Here is a 26,286-nt window from a genome sequence, read left to right on the forward strand (position 1 = left end):
TGCCTCACCCGCAGTTTTCCGTAAGCAAACACCGCATTTTCCTGGTCGAGTTTCCCTCGTACTATTACACCCCGAGGGTCAGAAAACCGTAAACCGTGCCATTAAAATTGCTTTCTTTTCGCTTTTAAAAACCACTTTTCTTCTTCTATGTAGTAGGTCGATTGAAACATATTATACGCCTGTTGTGGTTGTATCGTATCATCGCTTTAACCGCTATATACACTTTTAATTAAGTTTTTTTGTATTAATTTATCACCCGGCGGTAACAAATTACTTATCTTTCCCGGGCAGGCTTTCCGACTAATCAGCCATTAAAACCCCAAAAAACAATTGAAAGTTTTTGCGCGACCCTATTCTTCTAAATCCGGAGGGTAACAAGGGTACCGGCAGATGTTATCCCGTGTAAGGTTGAAGTTTTTCTTGTGTGCCTATATCAGAAAAGCTAGTTTACATTTTTAGAAAAGTCGACTTGAAATATTCTAAATAGCAACGAAAGTGAATGATGAATTGAAATTTGAGTATGAAATTTTGCCATCGATTTATTTTTTGATATCGAACTAAATATATCAGTATCTTGTTCTTAACCCTTATAATCTGAAAACACTTGGTTATAACGAGATTAAAGTAGAACTTAGGGAACAGGCACTTTAAAAATTCGAAAAAAGTCATTTTTCGACCTCGTTTTTGAGGCTAAAAATGGGCTCCAAAAATGCAATATTTCAGCTAATATAAGAGCTACGACCTTGCGGATGGTCTCGTTGGATTCAGAATGACGAACCTAAGACAAGACCATTGGAATTTTTCCGATAGCTTCCATAGAAGCCGAGATATTGACCTTCAAAGTTTGGGTTTTTTCATTTTTCGGGTACACCCCGTATCGAATTTTTTCACCAAAAATTGATTTTTTTCGAAATCAAACTAAGTATACCAGCGTCTTATTTGGGTCTCCTAGATTACGAAAACACCGGGTTATAACAGGATCCGAGCAGAACTAAGGGAATGAGAGCACTTTGAAAATCCTGAAAAGGTCGTTTTCGACGTTCGTTTTTGAGGCCAAAAATGGGCATCAAAAATGTCATATCTCGGCTATCATACAAGATACGACCTTGCGGATGGTCTCGTTGGATTCACAATGACGAAACTAAGACAAAACCGTTGGAATTTTCCCGATAGCTCCCATAGAAGCCGAGATATCGACCTTCAAAGTTTGGGATTTTTCATTTTTCGGGTATACCCCCCCGTATCGAATTTTTTCACCAAAAATTGATTTTTTTCGAAATCAAACTAAGTATACCAGCGTCTTATTTGGGTCTCCTAGATTACGAAAACACCGGGTTATAACAGGATCCGAGCAGAACTAAGGGAATGAGAGCACTTTGAAAATCCTGAAAAAGTCGTTTTCGACGTCCGTTTTTGAGGCCAAAAATGGGCATCAAAAATGTCATATCTCGGCTATCGTACAAGCTACGACCTTGCGGATGGTCTCGTTGGATTCACAATGACGAAACTAAGACAAAACCGTTGGAATTTTCCCGATAGCTCCCATAGAAGCCGAGATATCGACCTTCAAAGTTTGGGATTTTTCATTTTTTGGGTATACCCCCCCGTATCGAATTTTTTCACCAAAAATTGATTTTTTTCGAAATCAAACTAAGTATACCAGCGTCTTATTTGGGTCTCCTAGATTACGAAAACACCGGGTTATAACAGGATCCGAGCAGAACTAAGGGAATGAGAGCACTTTGAAAATCCTGAAAAAGTCGTTTTCGACGTCCGTTTTTGAGGCCAAAAATGGGCATCAAAAATGTCATATCTCGGCTATCGTACAAGCTACGACCTTGCGGATGGTCTCGTTGAATTCACAATGACGAAACTAAGACAAAACTGTTGGAATTTTCCCGATAGCTCCCATAGAAGCCGAGATATCGACCTTCAAAGTTTGGGTTTTTTCGTTTTTCGGGTATACCCCCCCGTATCGAATTTTTTCACCAAAAATTGATTTTTTTCGAAATCAAACTAAGTATACCAGCGTCTTATTTGGGTCTCCTAGATTACGAAAACACCGGGTTATAACAGGATCCGAGCAGAACTAAGGGAATGAGAGCACTTTGAAAATCCTGAAAAAGTCGTTTTCGACGTCCGTTTTTGAGGCCAAAAATGGGCATCAAAAATGTCATATCTCGGCTATCGTACAAGCTACGACCTTGCGGATGCTCTCGTTGGATTCACAATGACGAAACTAAGACAAAACCGTTGGAATTTTCCCGATAGCTCCCATAGAAGCCGGGATATCGACCTTCAAAGTTTGGGTTTTTTCATTTTTCGGGTATACCCCCCCGTATCGAATTTTTTCACCAAAAATTGATTTTTTTCGAAATCAAACTAAGTATACCAGCGTCTTATTTGGGTCTCCTAGATTACGAAAACACCGGGTTATAACAGGATCCGAGCAGAACTAAGGGAATGAGAGCACTTTGAAAATCCTAAAAAAGTCGTTTTCGACGTCCGTTTTTGAGGCCAAAAATGGGCATCAAAAATGTCATATCTCGGCTATCGTACAAGCTACGACCTTGCGGATGAACTCGTTGGATTCACAATGACGAAACTAAGACAAAACCGTTGGAATTTTCCCGATAGCTCCCATAGAAGCCGAGATATCGACCTTCAAAGTTTGGGATTTTTCATTTTTCGGGTATACCCCCCCGTATCGAATTTTTTCACCAAAAATTGATTTTTTTCGAAATCAAACTAAGTATACCAGCGTCTTATTTGGGTCTCCTAGATTACGAAAACACCGCGTTATAACAGGATCCGAGCAGAACTAAGGGAATGAGAGCACTTTGAAAATCCTGAAAAAGTCGTTTTCGACGTCTGTTTTTGAGGCCAAAAATGGGCATCAAAAATGTCATATCTCGGCTATCGTACAAGCTAGGACCTTGCGGATGGTCTCGTTGGATTCACAATGACGAAACTAAGACAAAACCGTTGGAATTTTCCCGATAGCTCCCATAGAAACCGAGATATCGACCTTCAAAGTTTGGGATTTTTCATTTTTCGGGTATACCTCCCCGTATCGAATTTTTTCACCAAAAATTGATTTTTTTCGAAATCAAACTAAGTATACCAGCGTCTTATTTGGGTCTCCTAGATTACGAAAACACCGGGTTATAACAGGATCCGAGCAGAACTAAGGGAATGAGAGCACTTTGAAAATCCTAAAAAAGTCGTTTTCGACGTCCGTTTTTGAGGCCAAAAATGGGCATCAAAAATGTCATATCTCGGCTATCGTACAAGCTACGACCTTGCGGATGAACTCGTTGGATTCACAATGACGAAACTAAGACAAAACCGTTGGAATTTTCCCGATAGCTCCCATAGAAGCCGAGATATCGACCTTCAAAGTTTGGGATTTTTCATTTTTCGGGTATACCCCCCCGTATCGAATTTTTTCACCAAAAATTGATTTTTTTCGAAATCAAACTAAGTATACCAGCGTCTTATTTGGGTCTCCTAGATTACGAAAACACCGCGTTATAACAGGATCCGAGCAGAACTAAGGGAATGAGAGCACTTTGAAAATCCTGAAAAAGTCGTTTTCGACGTCTGTTTTTGAGGCCAAAAATGGGCATCAAAAATGTCATATCTCGGCTATCGTACAAGCTAGGACCTTGCGGATGGTCTCGTTGGATTCACAATGACGAAACTAAGACAAAACCGTTGGAATTTTCCCGATAGCTCCCATAGAAACCGAGATATCGACCTTCAAAGTTTGGGATTTTTCATTTTTCGGGTATACCCCCCCGTATCGAATTTTTTCACCAAAAATTGATTTTTTTCGAAATCAAACTAAGTATACCAGCGTCTTATTTGGGTCTCCTAGATTACGAAAACACCGGGTTATAACAGGATCCGAGCAGAACTAAGGGAATGAGAGCACTTTGAAAATCCTGAAAAAGTCGTTTTCGACGTCCGTTTTTGAGGCCAAAAATGGGCATCAAAAATGTCATATCTCAGCTATCATACAAGCTACGACCTTGCGGATGGTCTCGTTGGATTCACAATGACGAAACTAAGACAAAACCGTTGGAATTTTCCCGATAGTCCCATAGAAGCCGAGATATCGACCTTCAAAGTTTGGGTTTTTTCGTTTTTCGGGTATACCCCCCCGTATCGAATTTTTTCACCAAAAATTGATTTTTTTCGAAATCAAACTAAGTATACCAGCGTCTTATTTGGGTCTCCTAGATTACGAAAACACCGGGTTATAATAGGATCCGAGCAGAACTAAGGGAATGAGAGCACTTTGAAAATTCTGAAAAAGTCGTTTTCGACGTCCGTTTTTGAGGCCAAAAATGGGCATCAAAAATGTCATATCTCGGCTATCGTACAAGCTACGACCTTGCGGATGCTCTCGTTGGATTCACAATGACGAAACTAAGACAAAACCGTTGGAATTTTCCCGATAGCTCCCATAGAAGCCGGGATATCGACCTTCAAAGTTTGGGTTTTTTCATTTTTCGGGTATACCCCCCCGTATCGAATTTTTTCACCAAAAATTGATTTTTTTCGAAATCAAACTAAGTATACCAGCGTCTTATTTGGGTCTCCTAGATTACGAAAACACCGGGTTATAACAGGATCCGAGCAGAACTAAGGGAATGAGAGCACTTTGAAAATCCTGAAAAAGTCGTTTTCGACGTCCGTTTTTGAGGCCAAAAATGGGCATCAAAAATGTCATATCTCGGCTATCGTACAAGCTACGACCTTGCGGATGAACTCGTTGGATTCACAATGACGAAACTAAGACAAAACCGTTGGAATTTTCCCGATAGCTCCCATAGAAGCCGAGATATCGACCTTCAAAGTTTGGGATTTTTCATTTTTCGGGTATACCCCCCCGTATCGAATTTTTTCACCAAAAATTGATTTTTTTCGAAATCAAACTAAGTATACCAGCGTCTTATTTGGGTCTCCTAGATTACGAAAACACCGCGTTATAACAGGATCCGAGCAGAACTAAGGGAATGAGAGCACTTTGAAAATCCTGAAAAAGTCGTTTTCGACGTCTGTTTTTGAGGCCAAAAATGGGCATCAAAAATGTCATATCTCGGCTATCGTACAAGCTAGGACCTTGCGGATGGTCTCGTTGGATTCACAATGACGAAACTAAGACAAAACCGTTGGAATTTTCCCGATAGCTCCCATAGAAGCCGAGATATCGACCTTCAAAGTTTGGGATTTTTCATTTTTCGGGTATACCCCCCCGTATCGAATTTTTTCACCAAAAATTGATTTTTTTCGAAATCAAACTAAGTATACCAGCGTCTTATTTGGGTCTCCTAGATTACGAAAACACCGGGTTATAACAGGATCCGAGCAGAACTAAGGGAATGAGAGCACTTTGAAAATCCTGAAAAAGTCGTTTTCGACGTCCGTTTTTGAGGCCAAAAATGGGCATCAAAAATGTCATATCTCAGCTATCATACAAGCTACGACCTTGCGGATGGTCTCGTTGGATTCACAATGACGAAACTAAGACAAAACCGTTGGAATTTTCCCGATAGCTCCCATAGAAGCCGAGATATCGACCTTCAAAGTTTGGGTTTTTTCGTTTTTCGGGTATACCCCCCCGTATCGAATTTTTTCACCAAAAATTGATTTTTTTCGAAATCAAACTAAGTATACCAGCGTCTTATTTGGGTCTCCTAGATTACGAAAACACCGGGTTATAACAGGATCCGAGCAGAACTAAGGGAATGAGAGCACTTTGAAAATCCTGAAAAAGTCGTTTTCGACGTCCGTTTTTGAGGCCAAAAATGGGCATCAAAAATGTCATATCTCAGCTATCATACAAGCTACGACCTTGCGGATGGTCTCGTTGGATTCACAATGACGAAACTAAGACAAAACCGTTGGAATTTTCCCGATAGCTCCCATAGAAGCCGAGATATCGACCTTCAAAGTTTGGGATTTTTCATTTTTCGGGTATACCCCCCCGTATCGAATTTTTTCACCAAAAATTGATTTTTTTCGAAATCAAACTAAATATACCAGCGTCTTATTTGGGTCTCCTAGATTACGAAAACACCGGGTTATAACAGGATCCGAGCAGAACTAAGGGAATGAGAGCACTTTGAAAATCCTGAAAAAGTCGTTTTCGACGTCCGTTTTTGAGGCCAAAAATGGGCATCAAAAATGTCATATCTCAGCTATCATACAAGCTACGACCTTGCGAAAGGTCTCGTTGGATTCACAATGACGAAACTAAGACAAAACCGTTGGAATTTTCCCGATAGCTCCCATAGAAGCCGAGATATCGACCTTCAAAGTTTGGGTTTTTTCGTTTTTCGGGTATACCCCCCCGTATCGAATTTTTTCACCAAAAATTGATTTTTTTCGAAATCAAACTAAGTATACCAGCGTCTTATTTGGGTCTCCTAGATTACGAAAACACCGGGTTATAACAGGATCCGAGCAGAACTAAGGGAATGAGAGCACTTTGAAAATCCTGAAAAAGTCGTTTTCGACGTCCGTTTTTGAGGCCAAAAATGGGCATCAAAAATGTCATATCTCGGCTATCGTACAAGCTACGACCTTGCGGATGGTCTCGTTGGATTCACAATGACGAAACTAAGACAAGACCGTTGGAATTTTCCCGATAGCTCCCATAGAAGCCGAGATATCGACCTTCAAAGTTTGGGTTTTTTCGTTTTTCGGGTATACCCCCCCGTATCGAATTTTTTCACCAAAAATTGATTTTTTTCGAAATCAAACTAAATATACCAGCGTCTTATTTGGGTCTCCTAGATTACGAAAACACCGGGTTATAACAGGATCCGAGCAGAACTAAGGGAATGAGAGCACTTTGAAAATCCTGAAAAAGTCGTTTTCGACGTCCGTTTTTGAGGCCAAAAATGGGCATCAAAAATGTCATATCTCAGCTATCCTACAAGCTACGACCTTGCGGATGGTCTCGTTGGATTCACAATGACGAAACTAAGACAAGACCGTTGGAATTTTCCCGATAGCTCCCATAGAAGCCGAGATATCGACCTTCAAAGTTTGGGTTTTTTCGTTTTTCGGGTATACCCCCCCGTATCGAATTTTTTCACCAAAAATTGATTTTTTTCGAAATCAAACTAAATATACCAGCGTCTTATTTGGGTCTCCTAGATTACGAAAACACCGGGTTATAACAGGATCCGAGCAGAACTAAGGGAATGAGAGCACTTTGAAAATCCTGAAAAAGTCGTTTTCGACGTCCGTTTTTGAGGCCAAAAATGGACATCAAAAATGTCATATCTCGGCTATCGTACAAGCTACGACCTTGCGGATGGTCTCGTTGGATTCACAATGACGAACTAAGACAAAACCGTTGAAATTTTCCCGATAGCTCCCATAGAAGCCGAGATATCGACCTTCAAAGTTTGGGTTTTTTCGTTTTTCGGGTATACCCCCCCGTATCGAATTTTTTCACCAAAAATTGATTTTTTTCGAAATCAAACTAAGTATACCAGCGTCTTATTTGGGTCTCCTAGATTACGAAAACACCGGGTTATAACAGGATCCGAGCAGAACTAAGGGAATGAGAGCACTTTGAAAATCCTGAAAAAGTCGTTTTCGACGTCCGTTTTTGAGGCCAAAAATGGGCATCAAAAATGTCATATCTCGGCTATCGTACAAGCTACGACCTTGCGGATGGTCTCGTTGGATTCACAATGACGAACTAAGACAAAACCGTTGAAATTTTCCCGATAGCTCCCATAGAAGCCGAGATATCGACCTTCAAAGTTTGGGTTTTTTCGTTTTTCGGGTATACCCCCCCGTATCGAATTTTTTCACCAAAAATTGATTTTTTTCGAAATCAAACTAAGTATACCAGCGTCTTATTTGGGTCTCCTAGATTACGAAAACACCGGGTTATAACAGCATCCGAGCAGAACTAAGGGAATGAGAGCACTTTGAAAATCCTGAAAAAGTCGTTTTGGACGTCCGTTTTTGAGGCCAAAAATGGGCATCAAAAATGTCATATCTCGGCTATCGTACAAGCTACGACCTTGCGGATGGTCTCGTTGGATTCACAATGACGAAACTAAGACAAAACCGTTGAAATTTTCCCGATAGCTCCCATAGAAGCCGAGATATCGACCTTCAAAGTTTGGGTTTTTTCGTTTTTCGGGTATACCCCCCCGTATCGAATTTTTTCACCAAAAATTGATTTTTTTCGAAATCAAACTAAGTATACCAGCGTCTTATTTGGGTCTCCTAGATTACGAAAACACCGGGTTATAACAGCATCCGAGCAGAACTAAGGGAATGAGAGCACTTTGAAAATCCTGAAAAAGTCGTTTTGGACGTCCGTTTTTGAGGCCAAAAATGGGCATCAAAAATGTCATATCTCGGCTATCGTACAAGCTACGACCTTGCGGATGGTCTCGTTGGATTCACAATGACGAAACTAAGACAAAACCGTTGGAATTTTCCCGATAGCTCCCATAGAAGCCGAGATATCGACCTTCAAAGTTTGGGTTTTTTCGTTTTTCGGGTATACCCCCCCGTATCGAATTTTTTCACCAAAAATTGATTTTTTTCGAAATCAAACTAAGTATACCAGCGTCTTATTTGGGTCTCCTAGATTACGAAAACACCGGGTTATAACAGCATCCGAGCAGAACTAAGGGAATGAGAGCACTTTGAAAATCCTGAAAAAGTCGTTTTGGACGTCCGTTTTTGAGGCCAAAAATGGGCATCAAAAATGTCATATCTCGGCTATCGTACAAGCTACGACCTTGCGGATGGTCTCGTTGGATTCACAATGACGAAACTAAGACAAAACCGTTGAAATTTTCCCGATAGCTCCCATAGAAGCCGAGATATCGACCTTCAAAGTTTGGGTTTTTTCGTTTTTCGGGTATACCCCCCCGTATCGAATTTTTTCACCAAAAATTGATTTTTTTCGAAATCAAACTAAGTATACCAGCGTCTTATTTGGGTCTCCTAGATTACGAAAACACCGGGTTATAACAGGATCCGAGCAGAACTAAGGGAATGAGAGCACTTTGAAAATCCTGAAAAAGTCGTTTTCGACGTCGGTTTTTGAGGCCAAAAATGGGCATCAAAAATGTCATATCTCGGCTATCGTACAAGCTACGACCTTGCGGATGGTCTCGTTGGATTCACAATGACGAAACTAAGACAAAACCGTTGGAATTTTCCCGATAGCTCCCATAGAAGCCGAAATATCGACCTTCAAAGTTTGGGTTTTTTCGTTTTTCGGGTATACCCCCCCGTATCGAATTTTTTCACCAAAAATTGATTTTTTTCGAAATCAAACTAAGTATACCAGCGTCTTATTTGGGTCTCCTAGATTACGAAAACACCGGGTTATAACAGCATCCGAGCAGAACTAAGGGAATGAGAGCACTTTGAAAATCCTGAAAAAGTCGTTTTCGACGTCCGTTTTTGAGGCCAAAAATGGGCATCAAAAATGTCATATCTCGGCTATCGTACAAGCTACGACCTTGCGGATGGTCTCGTTGGATTCACAATGACGAAACTAAGACAAAACCGTTGGAATTTTCCCGATAGCTCCCATAGAAGCCGAGATATCGACCTTCAAAGTTTGGGATTTTTCATTTTTCGGGTATACCCCCCCGTATCGAATTTTTTCACCAAAAATTGATTTTTTTCGAAATCAAACTAAGTATACCAGCGTCTTATTTGGGTCTCCTAGATTACGAAAACACCGGGTTATAACAGGATCCGAGCAGAACTAAGGGAATGAGAGCACTTTGAAAATCCTGAAAAAGTCGTTTTCGACGTCCGTTTTTGAGGCCAAAAATGGGCATCAAAAATGTCATATCTCGGCTATCGTACAAGCTACGACCTTGCGGATGGTCTCGTTGAATTCACAATGACGAAACTAAGACAAAACTGTTGGAATTTTCCCGATAGCTCCCATAGAAGCCGAGATATCGACCTTCAAAGTTTGGGTTTTTTCGTTTTTCGGGTATACCCCCCCGTATCGAATTTTTTCACCAAAAATTGATTTTTTTCGAAATCAAACTAAGTATACCAGCGTCTTATTTGGGTCTCCTAGATTACGAAAACACCGGGTTATAACAGGATCCGAGCAGAACTAAGGGAATGAGAGCACTTTGAAAATCCTGAAAAAGTCGTTTTCGACGTCCGTTTTTGAGGCCAAAAATGGGCATCAAAAATGTCATATCTCGGCTATCGTACAAGCTACGACCTTGCGGATGGTCTCGTTGGATTCACAATGACGAAACTAAGACAAAACCGTTGGAATTTTCCCGATAGCTCCCATAGAAGCCGAGATATCGACCTTCAAAGTTTGGGTTTTTTCGTTTTTCGGGTATACCCCCCCGTATCGAATTTTTTCACCAAAAATTGATTTTTTTCGAAATCAAACTTAGTATACCAGCGTCTTATTTGGGTCTCCTAGATTACGAAAACACCGGGTTATAACAGGATCCGAGCAGAACTAAGGGAATGAGAGCACTTTGAAAATCCTGAAAAAGTCGTTTTCGACGTCCGTTTTTGAGGCCAAAAATGGGCATCAAAAATGTCATATCTCAGCTATCATACAAGCTACGACCTTGCGAAAGGTCTCGTTGGATTCACAATGACGAAACTAAGACAAAACCGTTGGAATTTTCCCGATAGCTCCCATAGAAGCCGAGATATCGACCTTCAAAGTTTGGGATTTTTCATTTTTTGGGTATACCCCCCCGTATCGAATTTTTTCACCAAAAATTGATTTTTTTCGAAATCACACTAAGTATACCAGCGTCTTATTTGGGTCTCCTAGATTACGAAAACACCGGGTTATAACAGGATCCGAGCAGAACTAAGGGAATGAGAGCACTTTGAAAATCCTGAAAAAGTCGTTTTCGACGTCCGTTTTTGAGGCCAAAAATGGGCATCAAAAATGTCATATCTCAGCTATCATACAAGCTACGACCTTGCGGATGGTCTCGTTGGATTCACAATGACGAAACTAAGACAAAACCGTTGGAATTTTCCCGATAGCTCCCATAGAAGCCGAGATATCGACCTTCAAAGTTTGGGATTTTTCTTTTTGCGGGTATACCCCCCCGTATCGAATTTTTTCACCAAAAATTGATTTTTTTCGAAATCAAACTAAGTATACCAGCGTCTTATTTGGGTCTCCTAGATTACGAAAACACCGGGTTATAACAGGATCCGAGCAGAACTAAGGGAATGAGAGCACTTTGAAAATCCTGAAAAAGTCGTTTTCGACGTCCGTTTTTGAGGCCAAAAATGGGCATCAAAAATGTCATATCTCAGCTATCATACAAGCTACGACCTTGCGGATGGTCTCGTTGAATTCACAATGACGAAACTAAGACAAAACTGTTGGAATTTTCCCGATAGCTCCCATAGAAGCCGAGATATCGACCTTCAAAGTTTGGGTTTTTTCGTTTTTCGGGTATACCCCCCCGTATCGAATTTTTTCACCAAAAATTGATTTTTTTCGAAATCAAACTAAGTATACCAGCGTCTTATTTGGGTCTCCTAGATTACGAAAACACCGGGTTATAACAGGATCCGAGCAGAACTAAGGGAATGAGAGCACTTTGAAAATCCTGAAAAAGTCGTTTTCGACGTCCGTTTTTGAGGCCAAAAATGGGCATCAAAAATGTCATATCTCGGCTATCGTACAAGCTACGACCTTGCGGATGGTCTCGTTGGATTCACAATGACGAAACTAAGACAAAACCGTTGGAATTTTCCCGATAGCTCCCATAGAAGCCGAGATATCCACCTTCAAAGTTTGGGTTTTTTCGTTTTTCGGGTATACCCCCCCGTATCGAATTTTTTCACCAAAAATTGATTTTTTTCGAAATCAAACTAAGTATACCAGCGTCTTATTTGGGTCTCCTAGATTACGAAAACACCGGGTTATAATAGGATCCGAGCAGAACTAAGGGAATGAGAGCACTTTGAAAATTCTGAAAAAGTCGTTTTCGACGTCCGTTTTTGAGGCTAAAAATGGGCATCAAAAATGTCATATCTCGGCTATCGTACAAGCTACGACCTTGCGGATGCTCTCGTTGGATTCACAATGACGAAACTAAGACAAAACCGTTGGAATTTTCCCGATAGCTCCCATAGAAGCCGAGATATCGACCTTCAAAGTTTGGGATTTTTCATTTTTCGGGTATACCCCCCCGTATCGAATTTTTTCACCAAAAATTGATTTTTTTCGAAATCAAACTAAGTATACCAGCGTCTTATTTGGGTCTCCTAGATTACGAAAACACCGCGTTATAACAGGATCCGAGCAGAACTAAGGGAATGAGAGCACTTTGAAAATCCTGAAAAAGTCGTTTTCGACGTCCGTTTTTGAGGCCAAAAATGGGCATCAAAAATGTCATATCTCAGCTATCATACAAGCTACGACCTTGCGGATGGTCTCGTTGGATTCACAATGACGAATCTAAGACAAAACCGTTGGAATTTTCCCGATAGCTCCCATAGAAGCCGAGATATCGACCTTCAAAGTTTGGGTTTTTTCGTTTTTCGGGTATACCCCCCCGTATCGAATTTTTTCACCAAAAATTGATTTTTTTCGAAATCAAACTAAGTATACCAGCGTCTTATTTGGGTCTCCTAGATTACGAAAACACCGGGTTATAACAGGATCCGAGCAGAACTAAGGGAATGAGAGCACTTTGAAAATCCTGAAAAAGTCGTTTTCGACGTCCGTTTTTGAGGCCAAAAATGGGCATCAAAAATGTCATATCTCGGCTATCGTACAAGCTACGACCTTGCGGATGGTCTCGTTGAATTCACAATGACGAAACTAAGACAAAACTGTTGGAATTTTCCCGATAGCTCCCATAGAAGCCGAGATATCGACCTTCAAAGTTTGGGTTTTTTCGTTTTTCGGGTATACCCCCCCGTATCGAATTTTTTCACCAAAAATTGATTTTTTTCGAAATCAAACTAAGTATACCAGCGTCTTATTTGGGTCTCCTAGATTACGAAAACACCAGGTTATAACAGGATCCGAGCAGAACTAAGGGAATGAGAGCACTTTGAAAATCCTGAAAAAGTCGTTTTCGACGTCCGTTTTTGAGGCCAAAAATGGGCATCAAAAATGTCATATCTCGGCTATCGTACAAGCTACGACCTTGCGGATGGTCTCGTTGGATTCACAATGACGAAACTAAGACAAAACCGTTGGAATTTTCCCGATAGCTCCCATAGAAGCCGAGATATCGACCTTCAAAGTTTGGGATTTTTCATTTTTCGGGTATACCCCCCCGTATCGAATTTTTTCACCAAAAATTGATTTTTTTCGAAATCAAACTAAGTATACCAGCGTCTTATTTGGGTCTCCTAGATTACGAAAACACCGGGTTATAACAGGATCCGAGCAGAACTAAGGGAATGAGAGCACTTTGAAAATCCTGAAAAAGTCGTTTTCGACGTCCGTTTTTGAGGCCAAAAATGGGCATCAAAAATGTCATATCTCGGCTATCGTACAAGCTACGACCTTGCGGATGGTCTCGTTGAATTCACAATGACGAAACTAAGACAAAACTGTTGGAATTTTCCCGATAGCTCCCATAGAAGCCGAGATATCGACCTTCAAAGTTTGGGTTTTTTCGTTTTTCGGGTATACCCCCCCGTATCGAATTTTTTCACCAAAAATTGATTTTTTTCGAAATCAAACTAAGTATACCAGCGTCTTATTTGGGTCTCCTAGATTACGAAAACACCGGGTTATAACAGGATCCGAGCAGAACTAAGGGAATGAGAGCACTTTGAAAATCCTGAAAAAGTCGTTTTCGACGTCCGTTTTTGAGGCCAAAAATGGGCATCAAAAATGTCATATCTCGGCTATCGTACAAGCTACGACCTTGCGGATGGTCTCGTTGGATTCACAATGACGAAACTAAGACAAAACCGTTGGAATTTTCCCGATAGCTCCCATAGAAGCCGAGATATCGACCTTCAAAGTTTGGGTTTTTTCGTTTTTCGGGTATACCCCCCCGGTATCGAATTTTTTCACCAAAAATTGATTTTTTTCGAAATCAAACTTAGTATACCAGCGTCTTATTTGGGTCTCCTAGATTACGAAAACACCGGGTTATAACAGGATCCGAGCAGAACTAAGGGAATGAGAGCACTTTGAAAATCCTGAAAAAGTCGTTTTCGACGTCCGTTTTTGAGGCCAAAAATGGGCATCAAAAATGTCATATCTCAGCTATCATACAAGCTACGACCTTGCGAAAGGTCTCGTTGGATTCACAATGACGAAACTAAGACAAAACCGTTGGAATTTCCCGATAGCTCCCATAGAAGCCGAGATATCGACCTTCAAAGTTTGGGATTTTTCATTTTTTTGGGTATACCCCCCCGTATCGAATTTTTTCACCAAAAAATTGATTTTTTTCGAAATCACACTAAGTATACCAGCGTCTTATTTGGGTCTCCTAGATTACGAAAACACCGGTTTATAACAGGATCCGAGCAGAACTAAGGGAATGAGAGCACTTTGAAAATCCTGAAAAAGTCGTTTTCGACGTCCGTTTTTGAGGCCAAAAATGGGCATCAAAAATGTCATATCTCAGCTATCATACAAGCTACGACCTTGCGGATGGTCTCGTTGGATTCACAATGACGAAACTAAGACAAAACCGTTGGAATTTTCCCGATAGCTCCCATAGAAGCCGAGATATCGACCTTCAAAGTTTGGGATTTTTCATTTTTCGGGTATACCCCCCCGTATCGAATTTTTTTCACCAAAAATTGATTTTTTTCGAAATCAAACTAAGTATACCAGCGTCTTATTGGGTCTCCTAGATTACGAAAAACACCGGGTTATAACAGGATCCGAGCAGAACTAAGGGAATGAGAGCACTTTGAAAATCCTGAAAAAGTCGTTTTCGACGTCCGTTTTTGAGGCCAAAAATGGGCATCAAAAATGTCATATCTCAGCTATCATACAAGCTACGACCTTGCGGATGGTCTCGTTGAATTCACAATGATGAAACTAAGACAAAACTGTTGGAATTTTCCCGATAGCTCCCATAGAAGCCGAGATATCGACCTTCAAAGTTTGGGTTTTTTCGTTTTTCGGGTATACCCCCCCGTATCGAATTTTTTCACCAAAAATTGATTTTTTTCGAAATCAAACTAAGTATACCAGCGTCTTATTTGGGTCTCCTAGATTACGAAAACACCGGGTTATAACAGGATCCGAGCAGAACTAAGGGAATGAGAGCACTTTGAAAATCCTGAAAAAGTCGTTTTTCGACGTCCGTTTTTGAGGCCAAAAATGGGCATCAAAAATGTCATATCTCGGCTATCGTACAAGCTACGACCTTGCGGATGGTCTCGTTGGATTCACAATGACGAAACTAAGACAAAACCGTTGGAATTTTCCCGATAGCTCCCATAGAAGCCGAGATATCCACCTTCTAAGTTTGGGGTTTTTTCGTTTTTCGGGTATACCCCCCCGTATCGAATTTTTTCACCAAAAATTGATTTTTTTCGAAATCAAACTAAGTATACCAGCGTCTTATTTGGGTCTCCTAGATTACGAAAACACCGGGTTATAATAGGATCCGAGCAGAACTAAGGGAATGAGAGCACTTTGAAAATTCTGAAAAAGTCGTTTTCGACGTCCGTTTTTGAGGCTAAAAATGGGCATCAAAAATGTCATATCTCGGCTATCGTACAAGCTACGACCTTGCGGATGCTCTCGTTGGATTCACAATGACGAAACTAAGACAAAACCGTTGGAATTTTCCCGATAGCTCCCATAGAAGCCGAGATATCGACCTTCAAAGTTTGGGATTTTTCATTTTTCGGGTATACCCCCCCGTATCGAATTTTTTCACCAAAAATTGATTTTTTTCGAAATCAAACTAAGTATACCAGCGTCTTATTTGGGTCTCCTAGATTACGAAAACACCGCGTTATAACAGGATCCGAGCAGAACTAAGGGAATGAGAGCACTTTGAAAATCCTGAAAAAGTCGTTTTCGACGTCCGTTTTTGAGGCCAAAAATGGGCATCAAAAATGTCATATCTCAGCTATCATACAAGCTACGACCTTGCGGATGGTCTCGTTGGATTCACAATGACGAAACTAAGACAAAACCGTTGGAATTTTCCCGATAGCTCCCATAGAAGCCGAGATATCGACCTTCAAAGTTTGGGTTTTTTCGTTTTTCGGGTATACCCTCCCGTATCGAATTTTTTCACCAAAAATTGATTTTTTTCGAAATCAAACTAAGTATACCAGCGTCTTATTTGGGTCTCCTAGATTACGAAAACACCGGGTTATAACAGGATCCGAGCAGAACTAAGGGAATGAGAGCACTTTGAAAATCCTGAAAAAGTCGTTTTCGACGTCCGTTTTTGAGGCCAAAAATGGGCATCAAAAATGTCATATCTCGGCTATCGTACAAGCTACGACCTTGCGGATGGTCTCGTTGGATTTCACAATGACGAAACTAAGACAAGACCGTTGGAATTTTCCCGATAGCTCCCATAGAAGCCGAGATATCGACCTTCAAAGTTTGGGTTTTTCGTTTTTCGGGTATACCCCCCCGTATCGAATTTTTTACACATCTCGTGAGAGTTTTCGAAATCAAACTAAATATACCAGCGTCTTATTTGGGTCTCCTAGATTACGAAAACACCGGGTTATAACAGGATCCGAGCAGAACTAAGGGAATGAGAGCACTTTGAAAATCCTGAAAAAGTCGTTTTCGACGTCCGTTTTTGAGGCCAAAAATGGGCATCAAAAATGTCATATCTCAGCTATCATACAAGCTACGACCTTGCGGATGATCTCGTTGGATTCACAATGACGAAACTAAGACAAAACCGTTGGAATTTTCCCGATAGCTCTCATAGAAGCCGAGATATCGACCTTCAAAGTTTGGGTTTTTTCGTTTTTCGGGTATACCCCCCCGTATCGAATTTTTTCACCAAAAATTGATTTTTTTCGAAATCAAACTAAATATACCAGCGTCTTATTTGGGTCTCCTAGATTACGAAAACACCGGGTTATAACAGGATCCGAGCAGAACTAAGGGAATGAGAGCACTTTGAAAATCCTGAAAAAGTCGTTTTCGACGTCCGTTTTTGAGGCCAAAAATGGGCATAAAAAATGTCATATCTCAGCTATCATACAAGCTACGACCTTGCGAAAGGTTTCGTTGGATTCACAATGACGAAACTAAGACAAAACCGTTGGAATTTTCCCGATAGCTCCCATAGAAGCCGAGATATCGACCTTCAAAGTTTGGGATTTTTCATTTTTCGGGTATACCCCCCCGTATCGAATTTTTTCACCAAAAATTGATTTTTTTCGAAATCAAACTAAATATACCAGCGTCTTATTTGGGTCTCCTAGATTACGAAAACACCGGGTTATAACAGGATCCGAGCAGAACTAAGGGAATGAGAGCACTTTGAAAATCCTGAAAAAGTCGTTTTCGACGTCCGTTTTTGAGGCCAAAAATGGGCATCAAAAATGTCATATCTCAGCTATCATACAAGCTACGACCTTGCGAAAGGTCTCGTTGAATTCACAATGACGAAACTAAGACAAAACCGTTGGAATTTTCCCGATAGCTCCCATAGAAGCCGAGATATCGACCTTCAAAGTTTGGGTTTTTTCGTTTTTCGGGTATACCCTCCCGTATCGAATTTTTTCACCAAAAATTGATTTTTTTCGAAATCAAACTAAGTATACCAGCGTCTTATTTGGGTCTCCTAGATTACGAAAACACCGGGTTATAACAGGATCCGAGCAGAACTAAGGGAATGAGAGCACTTTGAAAATCCTGAAAAAGTCGTTTTCGACGTCCGTTTTTGAGGCCAAAAATGGGCATCAAAAATGTCATATCTCGGCTATCGTACAAGCTACGACCTTGCGGATGGTCTCGTTGGATTCACAATGACGAAACTAAGACAAAACCGTTGGAATTTTCCCGATAGCTCCCATAGAAGCCGAGATATCGACCTTCAAAGTTTGGGATTTTTCATTTTTCGGGTATACCCCCCCGTATCGAATTTTTTCACCAAAAATTGATTTTTTTCGAAATCAAACTAAGTATACCAGCGTCTTATTTGGGTCTCCTAGATTACGAAAACACCGGGTTATAACAGGATCCGAGCAGAACTAAGGGAATGAGAGCACTTTGAAAATCCTGAAAAAGTCGTTTTCGACGTCCGTTTTTGAGGCCAAAAATGGGCATCAAAAATGTCATATCTCGGCTATCGTACAAGCTACGACCTTGCGGATGGTCTCGTTGGATTCACAATGACGAAACTAAGACAAAACCGTTGGAATTTTCCCGATAGCTCCCATAGAAGCCGAGATATCGACCTTCAAAGTTTGGGATTTTTCATTTTTCGGGTATACCCCCCCGTATCGAATTTTTTCACCAAAAATTGATTTTTTTCGAAATCAAACTAAGTATACCAGCGTCTTATTTGGGTCTCCTAGATTACGAAAACACCGGGTTATAACAGGATCCGAGCAGAACTAAGGGAATGAGAGCACTTTGAAAATCCTGAAAAAGTCGTTTTCGACGTCCGTTTTTGAGGCCAAAAATGGGCATCAAAAATGTCATATCTCGGCTATCGTACAAGCTACGACCTTGCGGATGGTCTCGTTGGATTCACAATGACGAAACTAAGACAAAACCGTTGGAATTTTCCCGATAGCTCCCATAGAAGCCGAGATATCGACCTTCAAAGTTTGGGATTTTTCATTTTTCGGGTATACCCCCCCGTATCGAATTTTTTCACCAAAAATTGATTTTTTTCGAAATCAAACTAAGTATACCAGCGTCTTATTTGGGTCTCCTAGATTACGAAAACACCGGGTTATAACAGGATCCGAGCAGAACTAAGGGAATGAGAGCACTTTGAAAATCCTGAAAAAGTCGTTTTCGACGTCCGTTTTTGAGGCCAAAAATGGGCATCAAAAATGTCATATCTCGGCTATCGTACAAGCTACGACCTTGCGGATGGTCTCGTTGGATTCACAATGACAAAACTAAGACAAAACCGTTGGAATTTTCCCGATAGCTCCCATAGAAGCCGAGATATCGACCTTCAAAGTTTGGGATTTTTCATTTTTCGGGTATACCCCCCCGTATCGAATTTTTTCACCAAAAATTGATTTTTTTCGAAATCAAACTAAGTATACCAGCGTCTTATTTGGGTCTCCTAGATTACGAAAACACCGGGTTATAACAGGATCCGAGCAGAACTAAGGGAATGAGAGCACTTTGAAAATCCTGAAAAAGTCGTTTTCGACGTCCGTTTTTGAGGCCAAAAATGGGCATCAAAAATGTCATATCTCGGCTATCGTACAAGCTACGACCTTGCGGATGGTCTCGTTGGATTCACAATGACAAAACTAAGACAAAACCGTTGGAATTTTCCCGATAGCTCCCATAGAAGCCGAGATATCGACCTTCAAAGTTTGGGATTTTTCATTTTTCGGGTATACCCCCCCGTATCGAATTTTTTCACCAAAAATTGATTTTTTTCGAAATCAAACTAAGTATACCAGCGTCTTATTTGGGTCTCCTAGATTACGAAAACACCGGGTTATAACAGGATCCGAGCAGAACTAAGGGAATGAGAGCACTTTGAAAATCCTGAAAAAGTCGTTTTCGACGTCCGTTTTTGAGGCCAAAAATGGGCATCAAAAATGTCATATCTCGGCTATCGTACAAGCTACGACCTTGCGGATGGTCTCGTTGGATTCACAATGACGAAACTAAGACAAAACCGTTGGAATTTTCCCGATAGCTCCCATAGAAGCCGAGATATCGACCTTCAAAGTTTGGGTTTTTTCGTTTTTCGGGTATACCCTCCCGTATCGAATTTTTTCACCAAAAATTGATTTTTTTCGAAATCAAACTAAGTATACCAGCGTCTTATTTGGGTCTCCTAGATTACGAAAACACCGGGTTATAACAGGATCCGAGCAGAACTAAGGGAATGAGAGCACTTTGAAAATCCTGAAAAAGTCGTTTTCGACGTCCGTTTTTGAGGCCAAAAATGGGCATCAAAAATGTCATATCTCGGCTATCGTACAAGCTACGACCTTGCGGATGGTCTCGTTGGATTCACAATGACGAAACTAAGACAAAACCGTTGGAATTTTCCCGATAGCTCCCATAGAAGCCGAGATATCGACCTTCAAAGTTTGGGATTTTTAATTTTTCGGGTATACCCCCCCGTATCGAATTTTTTCACCAAAAATTGATTTTTTTCGAAATCAAACTAAGTATACCAGCGTCTTATTTGGGTCTCCTAGATTACGAAAACACCGGGTTATAACAGGATCCGAGCAGAACTAAGGGAATGAGAGCACTTTGAAAATCCTGAAAAAGTCGTTTTCGACGTCCGTTTTTGAGGCCAAAAATGGGCATCAAAAATGTCATATCTCAGCTATCATACAAGCTACGACCTTGCGAAAGGTTTCGTTGGATTCACAATGACGAAACTAAGACAAAACCGTTGGAATTTTCCCGATAGCTCCCATAGAAGCCGAGATATCGACCTTCAAAGTTTGGGATTTTTCATTTTTCGGGTATACCCCCCCGTATCGAATTTTTTCACCAAAAATTGATTTTTTTCGAAATCAAACTAAATATACCAGCGTCTTATTTGGGTCTCCTAGATTACGAAAACACCGGGTTATAACAGGATCCGAGCAGAACTAAGGGAATGAGAGCACTTTGAAAATCCTGAAAAAGTCGTTTTCGACGTCCGTTTTTGAGGCCAAAAATGGGCATCAAAAATGTCATATCTCAGCTATCATACAAGCTACGACCTTGCGAAAGGTCTCGTTGGATTCACAATGACGAAACTAAGACAAAACCGTTGGAATTTTCCCGATAGCTCCCATAGAAGCCGAGATATCGACCTTCAAAGTTTGGGTTTTTTCGTGTTTCGGGTATACCCCCCCGTATCGAATTTTTTCACCAAAAATTGATTTTTTTCGAAATCAAACTAAGTATACCAGCGTCTTATTTGGGTCTCCTAGATTACGAAAACACCGCGTTATAACAGGATCCGAGCAGAACTAAGGGAATGAGAGCACTTTGAAAATCCTGAAAAAGTCGTTTTCGACGTCCGTTTTTGAGGCCAAAAATGGGCATCAAAAATGTCATATCTCGGCTATCGTACAAGCTACGACCTTGCGGATGGTCTCGTTGGATTCACAATGACAAAACTAAGACAAAACCGTTGGAATTTTCCCGATAGCTCCCATAGAAGCCGAGATATCGACCTTCAAAGTTTGGGATTTTTCATTTTTCGGGTATACCCCCCCGTATCGAATTTTTTCACCAAAAATTGATTTTTTTCGAAATCAAACTAAGTATACCAGCGTCTTATTTGGGTCTCCTAGATTACGAAAACACCGGGTTATAACAGGATCCGAGCAGAACTAAGGGAATGAGAGCACTTTGAAAATCCTGAAAAAGTCGTTTTCGACGTCCGTTTTTGAGGCCAAAAATGGGCATCAAAAATGTCATATCTCAGCTATCATACAAGCTACGACCTTGCGAAAGGTCTCGTTGGATTCACAATGACGAAACTAAGACAAAACCGTTGGAATTTTCCCGATAGCTCCCATAGAAGCCGAGATATCGACCTTCAAAGTTTGGGTTTTTTCGTGTTTCGGGTATACCCCCCCGTATCGAATTTTTTCACCAAAAATTGATTTTTTTCGAAATCAAACTAAGTATACCAGCGTCTTATTTGGGTCTCCTAGATTACGAAAACACCGCGTTATAACAGGATCCGAGCAGAACTAAGGGAATGAGAGCACTTTGAAAATCCTGAAAAAGTCGTTTTCGACGTCCGTTTTTGAGGCCAAAAATGGGCATCAAAAATGTCATATCTCGGCTATCGTACAAGCTACGACCTTGCGGATGGTCTCGTTGGATTCACAATGACAAAACTAAGACAAAACCGTTGGAATTTTCCCGATAGCTCCCATAGAAGCCGAGATATCGACCTTCAAAGTTTGGGATTTTTCATTTTTCGGGTATACCCCCCCGTATCGAATTTTTTCACCAAAAATTGATTTTTTTCGAAATCAAACTAAGTATACCAGCGTCTTATTTGGGTCTCCTAGATTACGAAAACACCGGGTTATAACAGGATCCGAGCAGAACTAAGGGAATGAGAGCACTTTGAAAATCCTGAAAAAGTCGTTTTCGACGTCCGTTTTTGAGGCCAAAAATGGGCATCAAAAATGTCATATCTCGGCTATCGTACAAGCTACGACCTTGCGGATGGTCTCGTTGGATTCACAATGACGAAACTAAGACAAAACCGTTGGAATTTTCCCGATAGCTCCCATAGAAGCCGAGATATCGACCTTCAAAGTTTGGGATTTTTCATTTTTCGGGTATACCCCCCCGTATCGAATTTTTTCACCAAAAATTGATTTTTTTCGAAATCAAACTAAGTATACCAGCGTCTTATTTGGGTCTCCTAGATTACGAAAACACCGGGTTATAACAGGATCCGAGCAGAACTAAGGGAATGAGAGCACTTTGAAAATCCTGAAAAAGTCGTTTTCGACGTCCGTTTTTGAGGCCAAAAATGGGCATCAAAAATGTCATATCTCGGCTATCGTACAAGCTACGACCTTGCGGATGGTCTCGTTGGATTCACAATGACGAAACTAAGACAAAACCGTTGGAATTTTCCCGATAGCTCCCATAGAAGCCGAGATATCGACCTTCAAAGTTTGGGATTTTTCATTTTTCGGGTATACCCCCCCGTATCGAATTTTTTCACCAAAAATTGATTTTTTTCGAAATCAAACTAAGTATACCAGCGTCTTATTTGGGTCTCCTAGATTACGAAAACACCGGGTTATAACAGGATCCGAGCAGAACTAAGGGAATGAGAGCACTTTGAAAATCCTGAAAAAGTCGTTTTCGACGTCCGTTTTTGAGGCCAAAAATGGGCATCAAAAATGTCATATCTCGGCTATCGTACAAGCTACGACCTTGCGGATGGTCTCGTTGGATTCACAATGACGAAACTAAGACAAAACCGTTGGAATTTTCCCGATAGCTCCCATAGAAGCCGAGATATCGACCTTCAAAGTTTGGGATTTTTCATTTTTCGGGTATACCCCCCCGTATCGAATTTTTTCACCAAAAATTGATTTTTTTCGAAATCAAACTAAGTATACCAGCGTCTTATTTGGGTCTCCTAGATTACGAAAACACCGGGTTATAACAGGATCCGAGCAGAACTAAGGGAATGAGAGCACTTTGAAAATCCTGAAAAAGTCGTTTTCGACGTCCGTTTTTGAGGCCAAAAATGGGCATCAAAAATGTCATATCTCGGCTATCGTACAAGCTACGACCTTGCGGATGGTCTCGTTGGATTCACAATGACAAAACTAAGACAAAACCGTTGGAATTTTCCCGATAGCTCCCATAGAAGCCGAGATATCGACCTTCAAAGTTTGGGATTTTTCATTTTTCGGGTATACCCCCCCGTATCGAATTTTTTCACCAAAAATTGATTTTTTTCGAAATCAAACTAAGTATACCAGCGTCTTATTTGGGTCTCCTAGATTACGAAAACACCGGGTTATAACAGGATCCGAGCAGAACTAAGGGAATGAGAGCACTTTGAAAATCCTGAAAAAGTCGTTTTCGACGTCCGTTTTTGAGGCCAAAAATGGGCATCAAAAATGTCATATCTCGGCTATCGTACAAGCTACGACCTTGCGGATGGTCTCGTTGGATTCACAATGACGAAACTAAGACAAAACCGTTGGAATTTTCCCGATAGCTCCCATAGAAGCCGAGATATCGACCTTCAAAGTTTGGGATTTTTCATTTTTCGGGTATACCCCCCCGTATCGAATTTTTTCACCAAAAATTGATTTTTTTCGAAATCAAACTAAGTATACCAGCGTCTTATTTGGGTCTCCTAGATTACGAAAACACCGGGTTATAACAGGATCCGAGCAGAACTAAGGGAATGAGAGCACTTTGAAAATCCTGAAAAAGTCGTTTTCGACGTCCGTTTTTGAGGCCAAAAATGGGCATCAAAAATGTCATATCTCAGCTATCATACAAGCTAGGACCTTGCGGATGGTCTCGTTGGATTCACAATGACGAAACTAAGACAAAACCGTTGGAATTTTCCCGATAGCTCCCATAGAAGCCGAGATATCGACCTTCAAAGTTTGGGATTTTTCATTTTTCGGGTATACCCCCCCGTATCGAATTTTTTCACCAAAAATTGATTTTTTTCGAAATCAAACTAAGTATACCAGCGTCTTATTTGGGTCTCCTAGATTACGAAAACACCGGGTTATAACAGGATCCGAGCAGAACTAAGGGAATGAGAGCACTTTGAAAATCCTGAAAAAGTCGTTTTCGACGTCCGTTTTTGAGGCCAAAAATGGGCATCAAAAATGTCATATCTCGGCTATCGTACAAGCTACGACCTTGCGGATGGTCTCGTTGGATTCACAATGACGAAACTAAGACAAAACCGTTGGAATTTTCTCGATAGCTCCCATAGAAGCCGAGATATCGACCTTCAAAGTTTGGGATTTTTCATTTTTCGGGTATACCCCCCCGTATCGAATTTTTTCACCAAAAATTGATTTTTTTCGAAATCAAACTAAGTATACCAGCGTCTTATTTGGGTCTCCTAGATTACGAAAACACCGGGTTATAACAGGATCCGAGCAGAACTAAGGGAATGAGAGCACTTTGAAAATCCTGAAAAAGTCGTTTTCGACGTCCGTTTTTGAGGCCAAAAATGGGCATCAAAAATGTCATATCTCGGCTATCGTACAAGCTACGACCTTGCGCATGGTCTCGTTGAATTCACAATGACGAAACTAAGACAAAACCGTTGGAATTTTCCCGATAGCTCCCATAGAAGCCGAGATATCGACCTTCAAAGTTTGGGATTTTTCATTTTTTGGGTATACCCCCCCGTATCGAATTTTTTCACCAAAAATTGATTTTTTTCGAAATCAAACTAAGTATACCAGCGTCTTATTTGGGTCTCCTAGATTACGAAAACACCGGGTTATAACAGGATCCGAGCAGAACTAAGGGAATGAGAGCACTTTGAAAATCCTGAAAAAGTCGTTTTCGACGTCCGTTTTTGAGGCCAAAAATGGGCATCAAAAATGTCATATCTCAGCTATCATACAAGCTACGACCTTGCGAAAGGTCTCGTTGGATTCACAATGACGAAACTAAGACAAAACCGTTGGAATTTTCCCGATAGCTCCCATAGAAGCCGAGATATCGACCTTCAAAGTTTGGGATTTTTCATTTTTTGGGTATACCCCCCCGTATCGAATTTTTTCACCAAAAATTGATTTTTTTCGAAATCACACTAAGTATACCAGCGTCTTATTTGGGTCTCCTAGATTACGAAAACACCGGGTTATAACAGGATCCGAGCAGAACTAAGGGAATGAGAGCACTTTGAAAATCCTGAAAAAGTCGTTTTCGACGTCCGTTTTTGAGGCCAAAAATGTCATATCTCGGCTATCGTACAAGCTACGACCTTGCGGATGGTCTCGTTGGAATCAGAATGACGCAACTAAGAGAAAACCGTTGAAATTTTTTGGATAGTCTCCATAGAAGCCGAGATATCGACCTCCAAAATTTAAGATGTTTTTAATTTTTCGGGCATCGAATTTTTTCGCCAAAAATTTATTTTTTTCGAATTTAAACTACTATACTAGCATACTATTCTAATCACCTACATCACGAAAATACCGGGTTATAACGAGATTCAATTAGAATTAGGGGAATGAGAGCAATATAAGAAGCTTTCAAACTTTTGCTAAATATAAAATACATGTTAGTATGCTTTCGAAAAACTCATCAATTTACCAAAAAACTTTTAAATTTTAAGAAGTTCAGGTGTGCTCCTATCGATTTCTTTCCCCACTTTTCATTATAAAACTTTTTTCTCTTTACGAACCTATTACTGCCCAATCTTTGCAAAGTTTGTTGGCAAACTTATATCAATTTCTAAATTAGTTTATTTCCCTTAGCATCACCTGGGCACTCGTAAAAATCTTCAATATTGTCACTTCACATTTCACCTTGGAGAACTAATTTCTATCCGGGAAAGTTTAATTTAATTCAAAACGCGAGCAGCAACACATTGAAATAATTCAATTTACATCCCTTGGGAGTGGGTAATCTTAATGGGGGCTATTTGTCTA

The 26,286-nt window shown here is 40.6% G+C and overlaps 1 protein-coding gene and 1 long non-coding RNA gene across 6 annotated transcripts in view; both read right to left on the reverse strand.

Annotated features, from left to right (window-relative positions):
- Positions 1-26,286, reverse strand: part of LOC126734913 (protein madd-4) — a 531,919-nt gene that overhangs the window by 83,645 nt on the left and 421,988 nt on the right. The gene's annotated exons all lie outside the window — the stretch shown is intronic.
- On the reverse strand, positions 1,229-25,607 carry LOC126734914 (uncharacterized). 5 transcript variants are annotated; one of them, XR_007660202.1, is made up of 14 exons: positions 24,991-25,607; positions 20,599-20,964; positions 17,671-19,866; positions 14,647-14,739; positions 12,815-13,546; positions 12,083-12,448; positions 11,444-11,716; positions 9,521-11,077; positions 7,327-7,691; positions 5,131-6,594; positions 3,761-4,033; positions 3,302-3,394; positions 1,931-2,203; positions 1,229-1,564 (listed from the first exon to the last, which is right to left on the reverse strand). It is a non-coding gene; the product is annotated as an uncharacterized LOC126734914 (long non-coding RNA). The 5 variants fall into 5 exon arrangements; XR_007660200.1 differs by having other exon boundaries at positions 20,599-21,696; XR_007660201.1 differs by lacking the exon at positions 24,991-25,607 and adding an exon at positions 23,893-24,153.

Source organism: Anthonomus grandis, chromosome 4 (genome assembly GCF_022605725.1).
Source record: "Anthonomus grandis grandis chromosome 4, icAntGran1.3, whole genome shotgun sequence".
NCBI classification, from domain to species: domain Eukaryota; kingdom Metazoa; phylum Arthropoda; class Insecta; order Coleoptera; family Curculionidae; genus Anthonomus; species Anthonomus grandis.